This window comes from Ambystoma mexicanum, chromosome 2p, assembly GCF_040938575.1.
Source record: "Ambystoma mexicanum isolate Mex_15411 chromosome 2p, UKY_AmexF1_1, whole genome shotgun sequence".
NCBI classification, from domain to species: Eukaryota; Metazoa; Chordata; class Amphibia; order Caudata; family Ambystomatidae; genus Ambystoma; species Ambystoma mexicanum.
Window position 1 is genome coordinate 1,359,826,552 of NC_090923.1, and position 11,394 is coordinate 1,359,837,945.

The following is an 11,394-nucleotide window of genomic DNA, read 5'->3' on the forward strand; positions in this document are numbered from 1 at the left end:
CCAAGTTGTACTATCTCGTCGACTGGAAGGGGATTGGGCCTCAAGATAGATCCTGGGAACCCAGTGAGAACATCCATGCACCACGTCTGATCAAGAAGTTTCATCAGAACTTCCCAACTAAACCTGGACCAGGCAGGAGATACACCTTGGGAGGGGCCGTGGCGGGGTGTGCTGTCACGACCCTCAGCCCTGACCCCACTGGCAAGCCCATTGGCCAGGTGGAATCAGGGCTCGGATCACTAATAAGTACTGGCATCCACTTCTCAGGCCCTCTTGGGCCCAGTCCTGGCGCCTTTGGCACCAGGCTCATCAGTAAGGAAAGACATCTGCTTGAGGAACTACTTTATTTAGGCTTTCAGCCAACATGGAGGCATCACATAGCTTGGTTCCTAGAACCAAGCTATGCAGTCTAGTGTTTTGGGTGTGGTGGCCTAGGGACTACTTTACCGGGACTACTTTACAGTGGCTATTTAAACCACACCCGAACAAGACAACATGCTTCACGTTACTTTGCTTCTAGCAATGTGACGCTCACCGTGTCCAGCTTTCTCACGAGCCTGGTGAATTCCGGACCTGCAGAAAAACCAAGAACATCGTTAGCAGCAGAATCTTGTCTGCATTCATCATCCTTCACTGCTCGCAGTTCCTGGACAGCTCTGTTGGTGGAGTTCACCGCCCGGAACGAAGGACCTGAGAAAATGAGAAAGACATCATTAAAGGAGGTAGTGGAGACATGACAACCACAAAGCGCTTAAAGACTTACTGGTTGGTTGCTTTTCAGCCGGCATAGCTCCGGAACTCCATCTGCGCTGGGAACTCACCACGACCTACGAAAAGAGAAAAGCACAGGTCATTGAGGCCAAGACATTGCTGCGCAAATCGCCTCCTTACCGCATCATAGTGCTATAGCGCGCCATCATCTCCCAGTGAGAACCAGCATATCCAGGTCACCAAGCGGACACTCCGCGCTCCTAGATAAAAAAGGAGACATTTAGAACAGAGAAAAGGCATGCAAGAATTACAACGCCATCAATCGCAATAAGACCTACCTGAAAGACACTACAAGGGCAGCAGTCAGTGAAGTAACTGGACCGCCCACGCCCACCAAAGACAACGCGCCCCTGCCCAGAGAGAAGGACGGAGAGCCCACCGATTCTGACAGCCAGGTGAGAAGAGAACCTGGAAGCACTGGAAGCTCCGAGCTGGGGGGAAATCCGCGGCAAAATTGCTGATTTTTGGCGCGATTACCGCCGGCGGGAAATCCGCCAGTGGTAATAGCGTGAATTTTCCCCATTGGGCCCAATGGGAATTGAGGAATTCCCGAATGAGCCCAATGGGGAATGGGCAATAACCCTTCTGCCAAACCCGTGATCCGGCGCTAACAGTTCCGGGGGGTTTGGCGGTAGGGCTATTAGCGCCGGCGCTATTAGCGCCGGCGTTACCGCCCAACTCGTGATGAGGCCCATAGTCTTCACTTCCAGGCGGAATCCCATCAACACTGAGACCACACCAGGGGATCATTGGGAAGGGCACAAACGACCAACTGGCTGTGTGGCGTCCCCGTGGATGCCAGGTGAGCGTAACAGGCAGTCGCAAAACGCCCCTATGCAGACACAGCAGTATGCAAACACAGGACAAGTGCTGAAACCCAGAATAGGAGGTGTCACTCTGGTAGGAGGACATCCTTTCACAGGGACGGGGATGAGCCTGTCCCCACAATAGGACAGTTCAGTGGGTGACTTGATGTGTTCGGTACTATCTGTGACACAGACCCCCAAGAGGAACCAAGGGTCGATGTGACGATAAGAGGCAAATCTTTTTCTTTTCTAGCAGACACTGGAGCTCCTCATTTATGTATACGAGAGGGAAAATATCCAATGTCGGGTATTGCAATGAATCCTCAAGGGTTCTCTGGAGCTACTTATACTAATGAATTTCCCGTCTTTATAGGAGAGTGTGACATGTCTGTTCTTTTGTTATATTCACGACAGACACTGGTTACCATTTTGGGAAGAGATTTGATGACAAAACTAAACATGACAATTTCATTTTCTGATCAAGGAATATTGTGTTCCACTGCAGGAACATAATATTTAAATGTGGGTGAATGCATACTGGCGTTTACAAGGCAAGTGGCTGTGCAAGGTTTTCCATGAGCTCCAGAGATTTTTCTGAATGGGGTGAGCATTCTATTGACATGGCTTCCTGGCTTAGTGGGAACAACTGGGAGGATACCTGATGAGTTTTTGTTTAGACCACGAATACCTATGGACGGAAAGGGGGGACAGACTATCCCTAAAGAATTAGAAGTAGCTGTAGTACAAAAGGAAATGGCAATGCTCAAAGGAATAGATGATGAGGGTAGACCATGGAGAACAGTAATAGCTCTTATGGAAGGGTACTGATTGACTGACATAACTGATGATGACATGTTCAGGGAAGACCGAACAGACGATGAAGTGGTGTTCTTTATGAGCTTCACATACTGGATAAGGATTTTTTCAAGAAGACTTTGAGAAGGTGACCACCGGCCCTTATGGCATAGGTTTATTAAAGGGAATAGGGGAAGTTAAAATAAATTTGAAGCCAGGAGCAATTTTACTTCAAGCAAAACAGTACCCCATGTCTCGAGAGGCTGATGAAGGTATATTACAGACCATTTCAGCATTGAAGAAACAAGGGATTCTGGTGCCATTTGATTCATCATTTAATACTGCAGTGTATCCGATCAAAAAATCTAAAGGAGGGTCTTGGAGATTTATACAAGATATGAGACTGATTAACCGGATTGTAGATGTAGAGTTTCCTCTGGTTCCTAATCCGGCGATGGTAGTGCGCAGTATCCCACTGGAAACTCGATATTTCATGGTGTTGGATTTAAAAAATGTGTTTTTCTCTATCCCACTGCACAAAGATTCACAAGACTTGACTTCTTTTACGTGCCACCAAACTCGACTGAAATATACTTGTTTGCCCCAGGGGTACTGTGAGTCCCCATCGATCTTTAACAGAGTCCTACAGATGGATTTAGGCAATATTGATCTTAATAGAGCAGTGATACAATACGTCGATGACATTTTAATTTGTAGCACCACGGAAGATGAGTATAGACAAGATTCTATTCAGTTGATGACTAATCTAGTATACAAGGGATATAAGGTAGACAAGAAGTTACAATACTGCCAAGAAGAAATGTTATACATAGGGTAGCTGATTTCACATGAAGGAAAGAAGGTGACACGTGAAAGAGCTGAGGCGATTATGAAAACCTCAAAGCCAAATACAGTGAAACAGATGCAACAGTTTTTGGGATTATGCAACTATTTTAGACACTGGGTGTTTCATCACAGTACATACACAAGACCACTTTTGCAAGCTTTAAAGAAAGCACAAGTGGATAAAGTAAAAATAGAATGGACTGAAGAAATGGAGGAAAGGTTTGAGGAGTTGAAAAAAGCAATTTGAACAGCCCCTGTTTAGGAATTCCCAATTATGCCTAGGAATTTTATTTGTTTTCGCACAGAAATAGGACAGTCATGACAGCAGTGCTTATGCAGAGAACTACATTGGGGTACAAGCCTTCAGTGTATTACAGTGGGATTTTAGACCCAGTTATGAGAGCACACTTTCCTTGCGAACAATCCTTGGCTTCTGCCGCGTTCACAATTGAGAAGTCTACAAGTATTGTTATGGGCTGCTCCATGACTCTCCTTGTGGAGCATGCTCTATTTGCCATTTTACAAAAACCCAAAGGCACATTGACATCCCAAAGAGCTTCAGCTTATGAGGTAATGATTTATAATTCGATGATTAAGATTGTAAAATGTACAATAGTGAATACTGCCATGTTTGTATCTGAGCCAATTGAAGAAGGTGATCATGTGCATGACTGTGCTAATCATGTTGAATTTCATGATGATGTACCCCGGAAAAAGGAGAATGCTTTGGCAGGAGGGGAAATTCTCTTTATTGATGGTTCTTCAAAAATTGATCAGACTAGTGGGGAAAGGCATTCAGGTGCAGCGGTAGACACAGATTAAATTGAGAAGTTGCAGCAAGGGCAAGGCTACATCTCACTTTTCAGTGCAAGCAGCAGAATTAGTAGCACTTATTTTCACGCTCTAGAAACACGAAGGGCAGGAGGTGACGGTGTACAGTGACTCCGCCTATGTGACATCAACCGTAAACGCAGCATTAGCAAGTGGGAAAAAGAGGGGCTACGGGGCTACTTCCTTGCGGATGGCACTCCAGTGCAGCATGCATCCTTATTGGACAGGCTTATTAAGACACTACAACTCCAAGTGGCAATAATGGTTGTTAAATGCTCAGCGCATACTAAGAGATTTTATCTCTTGTAGGAACAGAGCCGCAGATGAAGAAGACAAAAGGGTTGCATATTCCTCAGATAATTCGTGCTTTGATACTGAGAGTATTAAAAAAAAGTAGTTACAACCATGTTAGTGCAAGAAGGGTTTAATACATTGTGGATAACCCAACTAATGGAGATTCAAGGGAGTGCACCACAGGAAGAGCAGGAATTGTGGAAACAAAGTGGGTGTTCCATATCCCCCACAGAAGCATTTTGGTGATAAGACAGCACTGGAAAGCCGGTGATGCCAGTAGCATTATTAAAGGTTGTGCTTGAACAGCTGCATTACCCCATGCATGTAACTAGGGAGAGTCTTGCTGCTACTATTGCAGAAGACTGGTTCATTCCGAATTTATTGGAGTATGTTGCACTATTTATGTTAAACTGCATTGTGTTTCAAATGTTTACTGCTGGGCATACACTGAGAACAATTAGAGGGGCAATACTTCGACCGAATGGTCCATTTCAGCATGTACATATCAACTATGTTGATATGCTGCAAGTATGTAATGGATGTTGGTATCTATTAGTGGTGGTGTGTCCCTTCTTTAGGGGGATCAAGGCAGGTCCGTGTACACACCCTGATGCCACTAGTGCAGCAATGTTTTTAGTGTGCAAAATCTTCCCGAGATGGGCTGTATGTGAATTGCTGAAATAAGACAATGGGCAACATTTGGTTAATGCGCTATTTGAACAAATAGGGCTCCTATTGAGTATTAAGCATACATTTTCTTCTGCTTTTCACCCGCAAGCAAACGAGAATATGTGAGGGACTTAACGGCCTCTTTAAAGAAAGGATTGCCAAGATTAAATTGACTTTGAAGAAGGGATGGCTATATCGCCTCGCCCTAGCTTTATATGCCCTTCGGAATTAACCAGGTTCAGACCGCCTCAGCCCTCATGAACTAGCTACAGGGCGGCATATGAGAATGCCTCTCCCTCCTCCATCTAGAAGTAAAAGTGATGCCCAGAGTGTAGCTTAAACTTTAGGTGATGAAATGCATGACTATTTGACATGTATAACCTCTAGCATCTCTCTTATTTCAGATCAAGTCAAGCACAAAGGGGGTTGGTCTCAGAACACAGAAGAATATAATTCAACAACCAATCCATGTCAACTGCTATCGGCACCTAAGTTATATGTTAGACACCTAGTTCTCATTAAAAACTTTACTAGAAAGTGTCATGAGCCACGATTCAATGGTACCTTTTGCGTTGAGAATATAACCCCTTCAGCTGTAAAAGTCCAAGGAAGATGAGCTTGGCTTCACAGAGTGACGTGAAAGCCTATAAACGTGAGACCCTCGCTCCCACTGTTGCTGACCCAGAAGCAAGGCAAGAAAAAGAATTTCGGCATGTGCAGACTCGATCAATGACAAAGAAGGACTGACAATAAAGCAACTACCAGCTGATAATACAGATTTTGTATTGGACTGAGATTCAGTGGACACTCCTTATAGAGATTTTTAGCAGGAGTGCAGACTTGCAGAGAAGTTCAGGAATTTTGAAAATGAACTTTTAGAAATACATTGAAGCATCAAGGTTATGCCTAAATGTCAGTTATTGATCAGAAATTGGAAACGAGATCAGTATCCAGATTCATTTCATGATGAATACCTCTTCCAAGCAGTTAAACATATGGTACTTACAGACAGTGATGTTCATCGGCTTTGCTGGCTGTCTTTGTGTTTATACTTCAAGCTTTTCCAGCTCTTGTCAGAAGAGATGTTGATATTTGCACATTTTAACAGGATCATAAAAATGGCCCAGTGATGAGAAGGCTTCTCATTGCAATAATTGAGAAGATTTTACAGTTACAAATGTAAAGAAATTCAATGATCGCATTAAAGATGAGAAACATAGAAGCCAGCACGGTTCTAGAGAATTAACAAGTGCAACAAGTACCAGAATTGTTGCGAAAAATGGATGCCTATTTTTGTGCATAGTATATGCCTGTACGATTACTCTCTTTGTCTTTTTGTTTCTCATTTTTCACAGTCTCTATCATGTTAGTACTTCCACTGAGGCCAGGATTGAACCTCTGTTGAAAAATCCAACATCAATTTTCCGCCATTAAGTTCTGTAGGGGAGATGTCTCAAGCAATGACATAAAACTTAGCAGATATTACCAATAAACTGGCCCCATTGAAATGCAGAAAAGCCCAGATTGTAGGAAACAACAAATCCTGGTTCTCCACTGATCTCCAAAAATTTAAATCCAATATGCTCAAACTCTTTTACCGCTGGAAAGGCAATCCTGTGTCTTTCCATCTTGCAGAATACAAAGGCACCATCAGAGTTTATAAAGCCACAATCTTGGAGGTAAAAAATAACTATTTCAATGACAGGATTGTGAATGCCAGATCAGAGGCTAAAGAATTGTTTAGCATCTTAAAAGAGCAAGAATCCACTTCCCCTGTTAACACCGGCTTAGTAGTGAAAGACACAGCCTGGTGTCAGAGCATCCACGACGCCATGGGCAAGAAACTGAAGGACATCAAGGTTAATTTATCATCTAAGATTGATATTGCCCGTGCAGATACAAGCAAATAGAGCGCTCAATGCTTCAAAAGATGCTCCTCTCTTCCTCAATTTAACTTCTTACCCAACTCTTTAGAAGAACTGACTGAGGTGGTGGCACATTTAAAAACCACTGGCTGCAAAGGAGACCCATGTTCAGCTATCATTATTAAAATCGGCACCTCGCCAGGTGTGATCCACTCCCACACCTGTAGCATCTTTACCCAGTTGCTCCTTTAAAGTCTCTTGCAGGAACCCATTGCCGACCCATAATCCTGCTGCTATTCACAATTTTGTCAATGCCTCGTTCTTAGAGGGGTCTGTGCCGGAAGATCTCAAACAATCTTGGGTTACCCCTCTTTTGAAAAAAACAGGCCTCCCCCTAAAGTATAGGGCTATAATCAACACTGCATATCTACTGAAGATCTTGGATCGGGTTGCTTATAAGCAAATTGCTCAACATCTTAAGAACTTTCCTGTTCTAAATTGTCAACAATCTGGGTTCAGAGCGGGGCATAGCACAGAGACCACCTTATTGGAATTAAAATCTAGGCTTCTTGGGCGAGTGGACAGGGGACTCTCATCTATGCTCATGTTATTGGATCTTACAGCTGCATTTGACCTTGTAGACCATCCTCTCCTGGTCTCCAGGCTTGAGCAGTGGCCAATTTTTCCCCGGCTGCAATGCATTGGGTTGCACCCTTTTTGGATAATCAGGTAAGCAGAGTATGCTCCGATATAGCACAGGTGGGAGCAGTGCCAACCAAACTTGGTGTCACACAGGGGGCAAGCTTATCGCCCTGTTTGCAAAACATCTATATGGTCCCTTTTTTTGCTATGCTGGAAAAGGAAGGGACCTGGTTTACCAACTTTGTGGATGACACACAGTGTGTCATCCCCCTGTCAGGTTGTCATCATGAAGACGGAGAAAAACTGACTACAATCCATGCCGGTATTGAACACAGGATGATCTTGAACAGCCTGGCAATTAATAAATCTAAGACTGAACTCTTAATAGTCGGAACATTGTCAACATTGTCCAAATTGAGTTCAGCGTATGACTCTTTCCGAATCGGGGACGTGAAGATCATTCCACTCAAGAAAGGTAAACCCCTATGGGTCACTTTTGACCAACACCTTACCATGAAAGACCATGTGGGGAGCGTGGTCTCGGCGGCCGCATATTACATAAAACTGTTTGCCCACTGTTTGTTAACACAGGCCAATGCCGATGATCCTGGCTATGGCTATGGTGGGCTCCAAACTGGATTACTGTTGCAGTCTTCTGGTAGGCATGAGCAAAGCAAATGTCAACAGGCTCCAAGTCATAGAAGAGCCTTGCATTGGTTACCCGTGGAGGCGAGAATTTGTTTTCGCCTTCTCGTGATCACATTTAAGTGCACCATGGGTGTTATGCCACTCTATTTCAAGGACCTTACTGTGGCTAAGGCTTCCAGCAGAGTCCTCAGATCCAATCATTCAAATCTACTAGTGATGCCTAGATGTTGATCCAGGAAGACAGAAAGGGGGGCATTCTCAGTGGCTGCCCTTCAGCCTGGAATGAACTCCCAGACGATATTAGACTCCTGAATAAGCTCAAACCATTCAAAAAGAGATTGAAACCCTAGTTGTTTGCTTAATATCGATTCAGATGCCTTTCTGACCTTTCTATTTTGGCCTCCCTGTGGACTGTGTACGGACAATCTGCCTTTATGTTTGTCAACGCCCTCATACCTACGGGTCAATTGCTGCGCTATATAAGTTAATTCAAGTAAAAGTAAAAGTAGTGGTCCCTATGGTTCTTCCTACTATGGGAACTTCCTTTGATGTACTTCATGAATGGTACAAGGCTTCTAAAAGAAACAGGAGAGATGCAGAGGAAGATAATGAAGGGATAAATACCTATCAAAATAATGCAGCACACTAGGGTAATAACATTTGGTACCAGAACATGAGGGAAGTAGGGGAAAAAACATCTAAGGAGAGTTTCTACATCTGTGCTCTCATCCCCTATGCCATGAATACAGTGTGAACTTTCATCTCCAGAGAAGTCCCAGAACACGGTGCCAGGTGCCTCATTATCTTGCAGCATGTATGATCAGAGGACAATTCCAGGGAAGTTGGGCCACTTTACGATGGAGATCGAAATGGTTGTTTCCATTCCAGGATGATTATATGTGGAGTGGGTGGAACGGATGGAGTGGGTGGGACAAGTAGAGTGGATGGGACAAGTAGAGTGGATGGGACAAGCAGAGTGGATGGGACAAGCAGAGTGGCTGGGGCAAGTAGAGTGGATGGGACATGTAGAGTGGATAGGACAAGGTAGAGTGATGGAACAGGTAGAGTGGATGGAACAGATGAAGTGGATGGATCAGATGGAGTGGATGGATCAGATGGAGTGGACAGAACGGATGGAGTGGACGGAATAGGTGGAGTGGATGGAGTGGATGGAACGGTGGAGTGGATGGGACAAGTAGAGCAGATGAAATCAGGTAGAGTGTTTAAACAGGTAGAGTTAATGAAACTTATGGAGGCTACTAAATGGATGGAGCGGACGGAACGGATGGAGTGGACGGACCGGATGGTATGGATGAAACGGGTAAAATGGATGAAATAGGTAGAGTGGATGAAACAAGTAGAGTGGATGGAATCGAACAGGTAGAGTGAATGAAACAAATGCAGGCGATGAAATGAATGGAGGCGATGGAACAAATGGAGTGGATGGAACGGATGGAGTGGATGGTACAGATGGAGTGCCCAACCTCAAACGGATAACTGATAACTGCCATATCACAACATCACACCACCATGCTTACTCTATCCTACACACCAACACTCATCTAGAACACAGCGATATGATGACACATTCGGTATAGTTGTTCTCACACTAACACCGCTGCATACTCCCCATCATCCTGACTAATCATCAGCTGAGCACACCGCTAGCTTAATCGCCTCCTCAGGCCTAACGCAGCCACAAATCAGTCTGGGCGTCATCCCCCCAGAATGAACACATATGCTTGGCCTCCCAACCTCTACACCTACTGCTAAGAAGCAGCTAACACGCAACTGCCACGTCGGCTGCACACATACCCGGTGCACACACGCACCTTTTGACCCTTTCCCGCTCTACTGACTTCCGAGGGCATTCAACCTACCAGCGCTTTGAGATCATACCAATGATACATAAGGCGCTATATAAATAGCAAGTAACATAACATAACATATCAAGACTCAGGAGGATAGCTCAGCGGCAACGTGCTCGCCTTAGAAACAAGACGGCAGAGAGCAACACATGTTCGATCCCTGGGTCCGCGCTTAGAAATCTCTGGGTATTAAGCACGTTATAAATAACCCATCATATCATATCATATACACAGATGGGAAAGGAACCTGGATAGGAGAGCAAGAAGCTTGTGGATCCTGCAGCAGGACAGGAAGAGGTAGTCATTGAAGACATGAAGAGAATGGATTGCCCTGATATAACGGAAATAGCTGGATTGCCCGGATGTTGGGAACAAACTCAAGTCTTAGTCTATGGACGAGTGAAGTCCAAGAAGGGATTGGAAGGAGGACTGATATCCTGTGCAGATCATCTACTGAAGCCACAATATGTACAAGAGGTGCAGAGAGTGAACAAAGAATGTTTGAAGTCATGGGCTAAACATGCCAAACTACTGACATGGGTAGAAGATGAATCAAGTCCAATGGTTGTGATGCCATTGGTGAATGCGACATTATGCTTTCGAAGAGATGGAAAGAAGCATGTGGGAGATAATAAAGGCTGCAAAACTACAGTTGACGTTTCCAGGATGGGAGCAGGAACAGCCGTTCAGATGGATTGATATTGGGCTTGTTGGCCTAGGGCCTACATGAAGCTGCCCAAGGATTGGGGAGGAACATGCTCCTTGGTGCTTATTCATGTTCCAGCATTAGTGATTCCTCAGAGCGACCTGAACATTGCAGAATTTTTCAAGAATAGATGCCCATTTGAGAAAAAGATAGCTTGAATTTCTCAATCAAACCAGAAGAGATAATTACTTCTCAGCCAAGCCAATAGAAGCATTTGACTCCATTCCGTATGAACACAGTTTTGTCAGCTAGATTTCTACAATATTTATATTCATGCCTGGGATACAGACGATGGCCAATGCTAAGTGGTTGCAGATTACGAGATGGGAGCTCCTGCAGACAATAAACACCAACATCAAGGGATTCAATGCTATCAGGGAAGAGCTGAGGGCCATACGACTAATCACCCTGCAGAACAGATGTGTCCTTGATATGATCACAGTAATGGAAGGAGGAGTTTGCGACAAAATCGTGCCATCATTTTGCACATTCATACCTTCTCACAATGACGAGAATGGGACCTTGACAGGGTCCATAACGTTGCTAACAAACCTTCATAGCAAGATGGAAGACGAGACAAAGGACATTACGACGGTTGGTTTGCTTCCATATTCTCATGGATTCCGCAGTGGATGTCAAACAGCTTCAAGTTT